Raw genomic sequence first — 12,913 nt, 5'->3', positions numbered from 1 at the left:
TTTGTAATAATGTCAAATTAAGTTGTACTTAAAGAAAGTACACTTTAATGAAAATATTTATTAATACGCTTAAGTGCACTTTTTAAAAATGCCCTTTGTAATAATGTCAAATTAAGTTGTACTTAAAGAAAGTACACTTTAATGACAATATTTACTAACACGCTTGAGTGCACTTTTTAAAAATACACTTTGTAATAATGTCTAATTAAGTTGTACTTAAAGTAAGTACACTTTAATGATAATATTTATTATCATGCTTAAGTGCACTTTTTAAAAATGCACTTTGTAATAATGTCAAATTAAGTTGTACTTAAAGAAAGTACACTTTAATGACAATATTTATTAACATGCTTAAGTGCACTTTTTAAAAATACCCTTTGTAATAATGTCAAATTAAGTTTTACTTAAAGAAAGTACACTTTAATGACAATATTTATTAATATGCTCGAGTGCACTTTTTAAAAATACCCTTTGTAATAATGTCAAATTAAGCTGTACTTAAAGAAAGTACACTTAAATGACAATATTTACTAACACACTTGAGTGCACTTTTTAAAAATACATTTTGTAATAATGACTTATTAATTGTACTTACAGAAAGTACACTTTAATGACAATATTTATTAACACGCTTAAGTGCAGTTTTTAAAAATGCACTTTGTAATAATGACTTATTAAGTTGTACTTAAAGAAAGTACACTTAAATGACAATATTTATTAACACTTTTTAAAAAATGCACTTTGTAATAATGACTTATTAAGTTGTACTTAAAGAAAGTACACTTAAATGACAATATTTATTAACACTTTTTAAAAAATGCACTTTGTAATAATGACTTATTAAGTTGTACTTAAAGAAAGTACACTTAAATGACAATATTTATTAACACTTTTTAAAAAATGCACTTTGTAATAATGACTTATTAAGTTGTACTTAAAGAAAGTACATGTGGCAGTACAGATTTTCTGCCTCCGTTTATGTTCTTTGTCAACGCCTCCTAAACTATGAGCTCTAGGATTGGAGGAAAAGACTAATTAAAGGGAAGAAAAAAGTATATATGGGCGAGGCTTAAAGACTGATGTCACGTTCAACTGACCAGAGACGTTGCGTTTTCCTTTGGAGGCAGTCCTTGCGGGTGGAGCTTACGTTACCGTTTCCGGGAATCATGGCGAGGAGGTGGGGTGCAGCTACCTGTTAAGCCTGTCGCTAGCGGGCGTTGTCGTCGGCCGGTGAATGCTCTTACTCAAGTTTGGGGACTGGATTGGCGTTTGTACTATATTCCAAAAACGTCTGCTTGGTGGTGTATAAAAAGAAAAAAAGACAGGCTGACAACGTCGATGAACCCGAGTCAGTCTTAGATACCACCCGTGCTGCCGACTTGGTCAGTGTTGCTTTAATCACAGATATACATTTTTTCTTTCATCTCTCTCCCTCTGTCACTCTCACATACGTATACACCACATTATTATTTTTATTTATTTATTTTTTTCCTCTGATGTTTGCATATTTGTTTTGTTTGTTGTTTTGCAAAGTTGGTTTATATTGAATAGTAATTCAGTGTTTTTTTTTTTTTTTTTTTTTATTTAAAATTATCCTCTTCTTTTGAAGTGTTGTTTTGCTCGTAAAGTTTTCCAACTTACAATATATTTCATTAAAAGACAAAGTTGCATTCAATTTATTGTTTTTCTATTTTTCTTTATTATATAAATTTATGTAACGGATGGTTAATTTTTTTTCTATCTATCCGAGGTGATTATATTATTATTATTTGTGGCAAGTGCATACTTGTCTGGCGCCCGAACTAAACTGATTGTTTACTCATTTATTTATATATATATATATTTTTTTTCTCGAGGTGTTGGGGACTAAGAATCAACTCAGGACTGTGAACAATTTGTTATATGTGCTAATGTGGCCTCGTGGTTAGCACTTAGCGTTACCACGCTGAGGACTCGGGTTCGATTCCCCCGACGGACATTTTTCTTTGTTGTTGTTGGGAACCACCGTTACATACACTTTCATGACAATATTTCTAAACATGCTTAAGAGCACTTTTTAAAAATGCACTTAATTTTTACTTAATTATGACTTTATAGTGTTTTAAATAAGTAAACTTATTCTGATGTATTGACTTATATATTAAAGCACATGAAAAATAATTTATTTTAATTTCAACTTAAGTGTGTTGTCCAAGATGACATTTGTTAATGTATTTTAAATGTGCTTAATCTTTAATATATACTGTGCATTAATACACTTGAAATTTATTTTTCTGAATTTCAAAACACTTGCTTATACAGTGTATAATCCTGTACAACTTATTGTTGAAATTTTTATCACCAGCTCCTGCTCTAAACTCGACTAGTGTCAGTTTTCTACATAATATTTGACATAAAATGTTTTTTTTTTTGTTTTGTTTTGTTTTTTTGTTTTTTTTACGGAGTGCTGTATTTGTGATACTTAATGCAACAGTGCTGTACTTCACATATCTGTATAATACTTATAATATCATTGTTGTTCTAAGTTGATTAAACCTATTTAATTGCAAGCAAAAGTTTAACAGATCTAAAAATTAATTTGAATTCATATTCAGTTAAAATACATTTAATTTTAATCAGACTAAACTATAAAATAATTGAATTTCAGTTAGGTGAATGAGTCAAGTTCTGTAAACTTACAGTCTAACTACAACAATGAATTAGAAAAACTTCCAACTTGAACAAATTTAATCATGCGCATGCGCCACAATACTACGTCATGACGGCGCATTACTTCACCAGAGTTTGAAAAATGCACCTTCAGCCATCTTTCTGTGAACGCGATGCGTGAGGAAACTTTGCTGATCAAAGAAGAAAACAAAGGAGCGCACGTTTGGATGACTACAGATGACACATTATGTATTACAAATAAAGAAGCAAGCAAGTATCTTGATATTGATATATGCTCTCTTCATTTTTATTTTTTCACCGGAACATAGCAGTTCTTATGAGTGTAACTTATTTAGTTTAATCGCAATATGGAGGTGAATTAATCATGTTTCCTGTAATTTATTTATGATTGCATTATAGTAATTTCTTATATAATATGAACGTGGTCGCGTGTGTGGGCGTGTTCAAAGAATTTGGCTGCTGACAATATATTTTAATTGAACTCTGACTTTTTAAATCATTTTAAATGACTTTAAGTTAAATTTGCAGAACTATATTCAAATATCTGATCTTGTAACATTTAAAGACAATTATATACATTTAATCGCTATTATAACCACCAGTAATGCTTATAATCTATTTTTCTTTTTGCATTTGAAAAGTTAGTTGTTCAATTACTGTTTGTGTTTGTAATATGTAATATTTTTGTGCTTATCTGTTGATTTATATATTCATTTTGTAGGATCAGTACAGATTTGTTATTGGAGATACAGTGCAAGCTGTGTGGAATCAAAGACCTGTATTGATGAGGTGATGTTCCATGTTTTTCCATTAATTCAGCCACCCTGATCACACACTACAAGCTAAAACACTGCCATCAACTGTCCTTATAGCTTTTAAATGCTTTGAATCTTTTCTGTTTGCAAGTAATAAATTCTCACCTGTGCACTTACAAATCCCCATCTAATCATTATATATTTATATTTATATATAATGATATTATATAATTATTTTCAAAGCAAAACCCCTCAATTTGCTTGGGCCTTGGGTTATTTATCTATATTTGTGTAATTGATAAAGTTATGTTTAATTCCTTGTAAAGTAGGAATAAAAATGTTTATAAAAATGTTCTCTATGTTTAAAGGCCAGTGTCAGTGAAGATGGTGTGGTCACTGGAATCCTGGTGTTTGTGGGAAATGTGAAGGAGCTTCTCCCAGGATTCTACTACAGTGTTGTCCTGATGACTGAGGTAATTCATCTTGGGTGATGCAGTTGCGGTCAAAAGTTTACTTACACCTTGCAGAATGAACTGCTTCATCAGGGAAGTACTAAATAAACAAATACAATGCTAATTTGTATGATTTGTTTGTTTTATAATAAAGTTATGATTATGTAAACTTTAGAATTACATAATCATATTTCTACTCTAAATTGTTTTTTTGAAATATAAACATTTAAATTGTAGCTGTCATAAAATTTTGTATTCAAACATTAAATACATAAATTAATTATAAAAAAAAATATTTAAAATAAAATTATAATGAACATGTAACGTGGTGCATATAATTAGCAGAATGCTCCTCTCTATAGCTGACTAAAGAGTTTATGCTGAATATGATTTTTCTGAAGTAAATGTGATGTTACGTGACATTGTTTACAAGCTGTTTCATTGACGTCTTTCCGCGCGTTGAAACACTGATTGAGCGATTAAATGTGACAAGTTATGGGTCAGTTGTACTGTATCTTGTAACATACCTTCATATGTTCATTCATATTTATTTCACACTGTAACTGGTATTAAAGTGGAGGAAATGATCAGTACACAGTAAACATCTTGGCCACAGGCTTCAATCACTATCAGCAACTCTTTGCCTTTAGGGAATACCAAATGGGTCTAGGAGGGTGGTGGAAAATGTCTTTTTTTTTATTTTGTATTATTTTCAAACCTACAAAGGTGTATATAAACTTTGGAGTTCTGTGTATATATATATATATATATCTATTGATTTCATTTGATTGAACCAATTATAATAATGGACTGACTCTTACTACTTTTTTGTTTTTTTTTTCCTCCAGGTATTTATTTTTTTTACTTTCTTGCCTCTTTGGAACATGTTCATTTACGCATACTGTGTAGAGGTGGTTCGCAGCTTCATGGACATTTAAGGTTTTCTGACGATGAAGAGCTTCTGGGACATTGACATAAACAGCACTTTTTCATACAACTTAAAAAAAGGTGGTGACAGACAATTTTGGTTTTCTTGTTTTTGTGCCTTTGGAATTCATTGTTTTTTTGTTTGTTTTGTTTTTTCTTTTCAAAATTACATTCACTGTAATGCTGGAGTAAGATTTTAGAAGAAACTTTTTTGTCCTGTTTAATGTTTGTGCTAGTAAGGGTTGCAGAGCTTATAAGTAACAAGGTTTACAAAAGGTAACACTTTACAAAAGGTCTCGCTTGTTAACATCAATTAATATATTAGACAACATTATCTAACTATGTGCATTGACTTTTTTTTACAGTATTTATCAATATTTGTTAACATTAGGCAATAAAAAAATTTTTTTCTCAAGTTAATAAAATGTATAGTTATTGTTCATGTTAGTTTACAGTGCATTATCTATTAACATATGCAACTTTTGATTTTAATAATGCATACGTAATATTAACTAGGATTTATAAATGCTTAAAGTATTTTTTCATTCATAGTTCATGTTAACTAAAGTAGTTAACTAATAGAAAATTATTGTACAGTGTTACCCAAAGTTTTGAATCTTTTCTTTTCTTTACATTTTGTTTGTATTAATTCATGGGTGTTATCTTATTTATCATCTTATACAGAATGATTTTATCTGAAAATGTAAAAATGCAGAAAGATTGTGATGGTAGGTTTAGGTACCTTTGTATGTGATGGAGAAAATTATAGTGCATATAAGCCTCACTGTCCTCCAGACTCTTTCTAAATGAGAGTTAAAGTGTTGTAATTGTTTGTGATTGTGTATAGTGTTTCTTGGGTTTTTCTTGTGCATCAACAAAAAGGTTTTTGTGCATTTGTTTTAGAGATTATTTTGTCAGTAAATGTAGAGGGTTTCAATTTGCATTTGTGTTGATTGTAATATTTTGAAATATACTAAATTGTAACTTCATTATTATATGTACAAATAATGTAATTACAAATGTATTAACTTATATAATAGTGTACATGTAAATTACATTAAAGTAGATTTAAGTTCACATTAATTGCTTGTCAGTACATTCGGAAGTATACTTTTACCATATTTTAAAGTACATAAAAAATTGTATTAAAGTCCTACTTAAGTGCTTTAAAAAAAATCACTCAGAAGTTCAACTAAAGGTGCGTTCACGTGGCCTCGTAATTCCTGTAGTTACGAGATTCTAGCTTGTAAAAAGCGTTCACGTCCTCGTAGAGCTCGTAATTACAGCTTGTAAACTGGGAGTTTTCTGAAAGCTCCCAGATATACCACGTGGCCGCGCTGTACCACCTGACAGCTGTAGATTCATTTAGGCGTCGACAGTGCTGCCATGGAAACGCATAATTCCCAGTTCAAGGACCAAAAGGACGTGAACAGCTCCGAATATAACGTCACGTGTTGTCATTTCAAGATTCCGGTAAATACGAGGTGACGTGAACGCAGCTTTATTGCATTTAATATGAACTTAATCTGTGATATATTTGAAATTAATTACAAATAGAATGCACTTAAGCGGCTGAAAACATTACATTTAATTCACACTTAAGTGTATTGATAACTGATATTAAAATATATTTTAGTTCACATTAATTGCTTGTTAGTGCATTGGGCAGTGCACTTCAACTATATTTTAAAGGTACTAGAAGCAATTACGAAGGTTGTCATAAAGTTGTATTAAAGTACCACTTAAGTTGTTCAAAAAAATCACTCAAAAGTTCAACTTATTGCATTTAATATTAACTTAATCTGTGATATATTTGAAATTGATTACAAATAGAATGCACTTAAGCGATGAAAACATTACATTTAATTCACACTTAAGTGTGTTCTTTTAAAGTATATTATTTTTGCAATAAGTACACTTTATAAAAGTATACTAAAGTGCACTTTTTTTTCAAAAGGGATATCTTGCTCTTTCTATTTCTAACATCTATGTTAACACTATGTTAAACATTACCAATGAAGCCAACATCATATTATGTTCCATAAGCATCATATTTCACAAGAATACAGGTAAAAAACATGAAAAATTAAAATTTCCACAACAAGATTCAGACACACATTTACACATCATTCTCTACAGGACACAACTGAATGATTCCTGCTGTATCAGTATCAATGATCTTTCTGCTCCACAAAATGATTCGGGAATTTGGTCAGAAAAGTGTAAATATGATGAAAACTCAGCCAAAACATGCATAAAAACACCTTTTACAAGTAAAATGCAAATGTTTTATTGAAGTTGTAATCTATTAAATGCAACTATCAATCAAATCATCTAATACCATTAAAGATGAAGTGTCTTTATAATATGTGTTTTTATTTAACCCTTGGGGGTCCCTGATAATATATCCATCATATATATATATATATATATATATATATATATATATATATATATAGATGAAAAGGCAGGTGTGATGTTAGAACATTGTTAAAGGTCCAAGGACATGCTGCTTTTTGGATGCTTTTATATAGGCCTAAGTGGTCCCTAGTACTGTATCTGAAGTCTCTTTCCCGAAATTCAGCCTTGGTGCAGAATTTCAGCCACTATGAGCCAGTCCATCAATGAGATTTCCTCAGGATGTGCCGTTTCTGTGTCTGTAGCTTTAAATGCTAATGAGGAGGAGAGAGGCGGGGCAAGGTGGAGGGTGGGTGTGGCCACGGTACCATGTGCTAATGTTGACAGTGCATGTATCGCAATGGCTCGTAGACACGCAGTCGTTCAAGCATTTCGGTTAAACCCAGAATCTGATCTGGATGGAGAAGCACCGGATGAAGAAGTTGCAACTCAGCAGCTACAGCAGGACGTCTCCGAATGGTTAGTTTAAAATATTGTGTCTGGATACAGTACTTTAGTTAGTTTGTTTGTTTATGTATGCTGTTACAGTTATCATGTAGCTAATGCTAGCCTACATTGTTGGCTTTTCATGTTGCTCTGATTTGCTATCATGTATGTATATATATATATATATAATTATCAGCTATAGACACTGACCAGCGCCACTATATTAGTCAGACCTTTTTGATAGGTGCTGTTGTGGAAAATGTGCTACATGCCAACATCATTTATTTGTTTACATATTTTATATTTCATATATCTTAAAAGTTTTTACAATCTTTCTTTATTACAATTGCATCAAGCTCTGAAATCTGGAAATGTGGATATCGCGTGCGCCAACAGCAGAACGGTTATCCAATCAACAAAGAAATGTATAACACTCATGTTACAGTGTGTGTATTCACACACATACTTGATGCTGTCTACCTTTACATTAGCGACAGTAACTGGGCTGTATTGGCTCACGTTGAGGAAACAGTCGTCGGTGAAATGTGTGGCGCAGACATACAAAACTTTGGGAAGTTGTATCAGTGCATTACCATAGAAAATAAAATTAACCTACTATTTTTTCATTGGCTCGGATGAAGGAACTAAAAAAATACCTCAGTGTTCATTTGTACATCCAGACACTGAGCAACTGCCATGCTTCACTCGTTTGCAAGCCATGATGTGTCTCGAGGAAAAAAAATATTGCGCTCGCCTCGCACTGTAGTAGCTCATTTTCTCATGAGTGGGCAAAGCAGAGAAAGGGGAGGTAACCTTTCCCTGTATGACGACATATAAGGAAGATTCCAGATCGGGCCATCTGAGCTTTAGGAGTGTTCACACTTGGCATGTTTGGATCGATTAAAACAAACCCTGGTGCGATTGCTCTGTTAGTGTGGTTCATTTGAGCATGTGTGAACGCTGCCATCCGAACCCTGGTGCGCACCAAACAAGCGGACCGAGACCGCTGAAAAGATGGGTCTCGGTCCGCTTCCAAACAAACTCTGGTGCAGTTAGAATGATATATGAACGCAACCAAAAACAGGAAGACAAGACCCTAAAAAGGACAGAATCCTCACGCATATCGGTTTTCTCTCGTCATAGTCGCGAGTTTGCCCATCACAGGCATCAGACGCACGTCTCCACGCAGCAGATCGTTTGTGTGTGACGGATGGATTCCCGCCGCTGTTTTGACTCCTTTATACATTTTATAAGCTCTTCACAAGTTCCCAGCTGGCCAAAATACCATCACATGCAGGCTTCGCACACACAACGAGCGCATTTACCTCAGCACACAGCATTGTTTTGGATGTTCGGAAGTTCCGTCTCAAAATAGGCAATACATCATTAAATCTGACAAATCACGTTGTGAATGTATCCCTATGCCTCAAGGTTCGGTATCTTTTGGTTCGGTGATAAAATTGCCAATCTGAACGCTAATCGGATCAGGACTAAATGTTTTTTCTTCTTCTTTGGTCTGGACCAAATGAACCAAACAAACCGAACTACAAGTGTGAACACACCCTTAATTTTCTCAAATGTGAAGCAAAATACCCAGGGATCGGTTTACACCTATCACCTTTTCTAGCCACTGGGGACCATAGGCAGGCTAGGGGAACTCATATTAATGTTAAAAAACCTCATAAAGTGAAATTTTCATGTCATGGGACCTTTAAGGGTTTTTTGTCATAATGTGCATCAGTGTGATCAGTGAATTTTCCTTTAAAGTGCTGCTTTTAACCAGTGAATTTTAGCATCTCATTTGCACGTGTGTCTTTCATGCAGGGATGAGAGAGTAGGCCTTCTGATGTGTGTAAACTAATCTTACCTCACAGTTTATGATGATTAATTATTAATAAATCGGTAGACGAGCATAGTTCCTGCATGTGTGTTGGGTCGGGACTATCCTCGTTCATGTCCGTGGCATGTATATCAGAGACAACCTGTCCAACAGCATTAAGTTCTTGTTATCAGAAATGACGTGAACCGACAGGCTTTAGATGGGAGTCTGAATCGTTCAGTTGGCACAGATGCAATCACTCGACCTGGGTAACATCAGAGTATTATAATTTAGCAGAGGGACTTCTTTTAAGTTATAAAGTATAGCTTTAATTTACCTATTATGTTTGCAAAAAGAATATTAAAGCATATTACAAAACATGCAGTAGAAGAGTAATAATGCAAACAAATGTTTTGTTAATAAAAAGGCTTAAATACAAACACTTTCCTCTCTTTGCTGTGGAAGTACAGTATAAGAGGACATGTCAGGCATCTTCACTGCAGTATTGATTTGGTGAAGGAGGAGGCCATCGAGTAAAAAAGGTTGAGAAACTCTACACTAGTGTCATCAAATCAACACAACGTCAAAGTGACTGACAAATAGAGAACGTCTCAGGTTACTTATGTAACCATAGATCCCTGAGAACCAGGAAACGAGACTCTGCATTTGAATATGCAATGGGGAACGTCACATGACCCAGGTGTCTGAAAGCAAACTATCCAATAACTCCAATCCCTATTGGCCGGCAACAGCCTATGGCGTAATATGGCGCGACCCGGAGTATAAAGGAGCGCCTGAAGAAACAGTCAGCATCTATCGTCTTGAGGGACTGTTCTGCAGGCAGGCAACCCGAAGCATGGCAAGGAAACGCAGAGTCTCGTTCCCTGGTTCTCAGGGAACTATGGTTACATACGTACCCTGAGACGTTCCCTTTCGAAAGGGAACTCGCTCTGCGTTTGAATACGCAATGGAGAATTATATACCCACACCGCCATGCTTGAGGAGAGTGCATGCCAAAAAATATGGCTGACAAACATCAAGCAGTTTCGAAGGAAACGCTTAGCAACTCACCCTTGGGTCACACCTATGGCCAACAGCCCAAGCTGAGCCTAAAGAAGGCCTTCCAGAGAGAGAAGGCCTACTAAGGCCGCTAGAGGCATCTGAGACCAACTTTTCCGCAGACAAAGTGGTCTCTTTAAGGGAATGAGGCCAGGGAACCGAAGGGATCCCCGTCCAGTCACTAGAGGGGAACGAAGTCACCCCCATTGCCACCAGGGAGGCCGACCTGGTCTGTCATAGGACAAACTTAGTTTTGGCCAACCCTGTCTGACAGAATCTCCATAACGCACTCTTCATAGAAGGTAGGTAGTAGGTAAGAGTGACTGCAGAAAGGCAGGAGCAACTCAGACCCGTAGAGACATCCGCATCCTGGAGAACAGAACTCAGCTGAGTGCATGAACCCTAGGGAGTATAATCCACATCCTGGACCTAATCAGCACTTAATTAACAGAAGGCTGTGCTGGAACACCTGATCCTCAGGAGAGCAAAACCAGCCTAGGGCTGAATCTTAGGAGGAGGCTATAAGGCCTAACATGATCCTAGGGGCTAAGCACTATTATAATAACCCAAAGGGGAAGTACACTCATCAGGTAGACTATGTAGGCACATACCTGGAGGCCAAGGGGCCTACAGCATGATAGTGCTATATGAAACAGAAGTATATTCAGAAAGTGGCCTGGAGGAGCCACCCTAAACACCTGCCTTGCTGGGGCAGACAGACAACTTCAATGGCAGCAAAAGTGCCTGCAAAGTGCCCGCACGACAATCCACCTAACACAATCCAACGAGCAGTGTACTCAGTAAAAGCACCTTTTACTCTTTAAAGCAAGAGGAGTACAGTGTACGCCAACACATATTAAGGAAGGCCTGTGTGGGCCTATAACCTCAACAGACACGTGGCATCAGCTCGTGGCAATGTTCTTAGGCACCAAAGAACGATAAATAACCGACACAAAAGGGGGTTAAATTATATTTATATATATAAAAGGGTTTTTCTGAGAGAAATACACATCAACATATCTCACTATGTTGAAAAAGGCGGCCCATAGGTCCTAGCAACCTTTAGACATATGGCATAAGTCCAGTGGCCATCTCTAGGGGCATGTAATAGATCCACCTTAGACATCTAGGTGGCTATTAGCTCAACTAGAGTAAGATCAGACTCAAGGAGACGGATGCAGTTTAAACCAAACCTCAGTAATGTTTCACCACAGCATACACCCTGAGGGGCTAGCCACTCAAAGTACTCGGAAAAAGCACTATAAATTCTCACAGTGAGAAGAGTACGCAGCTGAACTCCATATGCTACACCGGAGGCCAAGAAGAGGCCTACCTTAGTAAACATACAGCATCAGCAAGTGGCTGCCATAACCAGACCACCCAAAAGACGTGTATTTAGTATTGAAACTTCCTCAGAAGAAATACATAGAATGCCACCCAAGAACGCTGCCTATCCCAGGTGGGGCCCTTTTTAAGGTGGTCCAAAGCATCCTGCCAACAAATCAACTAAAAAGGAGGCCTAGTGGGGCCTACAATCTCAGCTACAAGTGGCGTTCAGCAATTGTAGAGTAAAAACACAGACTGTGCCAACAAGTCAACTGAAAAGGAGGCCTAGTGGGGCCTACAAACTCAGCGACAAGTGCCGTTCAGCAACTGTAGAGTAAAAACACAGACTGTGCGCTAGAAACCCTAATACAGGGGAGCACAAAAAAGCCTAGGGCTGAACCTCAGGAGGAGGCCTCATGGAAGCCTACAATCCATGATCAGCTTAGGGAGCTAAGCACTATTACACAAACAACTCTAACAGGGAAGTACAAAGCTCAACATAACAGGTAAACCATACTGTGGGTACATAATCATGTAAGGACATTCAATGGTGGCCTGTGAGGGCCACCTTGAACACCTGTCTTGCTAGGAGCAGGACATATGACTCAATGACAGTAGTTAAACTGTAAAGTGCCCACATGACAATCCACCCAGACTCAAGGAGGCTGATGTAGTTATAACCAAACCTCAGTAAGGTTTTACCACCAGAACTCACTCTGAGAGGTCAGCCACTCAGAACAGTGCTCGGAAAAAGCACCTTTTTACTCTCCAAGCGAGGTGGGGCACGGCCGATGGTGGTATTGGATTCACAAGCATCCTGCCAGCATGTCAGCTAAAAAGGAGGCCTATAGGGCCTACAATCTCAGCAACAAGTGGCATTCAGCCCATTTGTCCATATAACACAAACTGTGCCAACATGTAAACTAAAAAGGAGGCTTTATTAGGGCCTACCATAGTAAACACATGGCATCAGCCAGTCCAAGACCATATCAACCATCAGGCCATGCATTCAGTGGAAAACCTTTCAGGCCTGTTTAAGGCCTACTCAACAGAGGTGGGGC

The 12,913-nt window shown here is 36.3% G+C and overlaps 1 protein-coding gene and 1 long non-coding RNA gene across 2 annotated transcripts in view; both read left to right on the top strand.

Annotated features, from left to right (window-relative positions):
- The window catches only part of LOC125258304, a 725,453-nt gene that overhangs the window by 330,210 nt on the left and 382,330 nt on the right, over positions 1–12,913 (top strand).
- On the top strand, positions 3,373–5,220 carry LOC125258340. The gene is made up of 3 exons (XR_007182593.1): positions 3,373–3,459; positions 3,794–3,898; positions 4,726–5,220. It is a non-coding gene; the product is annotated as an uncharacterized LOC125258340 (long non-coding RNA).

The sequence above is a fragment of the Megalobrama amblycephala genome, linkage group LG22 (assembly GCF_018812025.1).
Source record: "Megalobrama amblycephala isolate DHTTF-2021 linkage group LG22, ASM1881202v1, whole genome shotgun sequence".
Classification (NCBI taxonomy): domain Eukaryota; kingdom Metazoa; phylum Chordata; class Actinopteri; order Cypriniformes; family Xenocyprididae; genus Megalobrama; species Megalobrama amblycephala.
The sequence above is the reverse complement of the archived record's forward strand: the minus strand, read 5'-3'. Positions and strand labels throughout refer to the sequence as shown.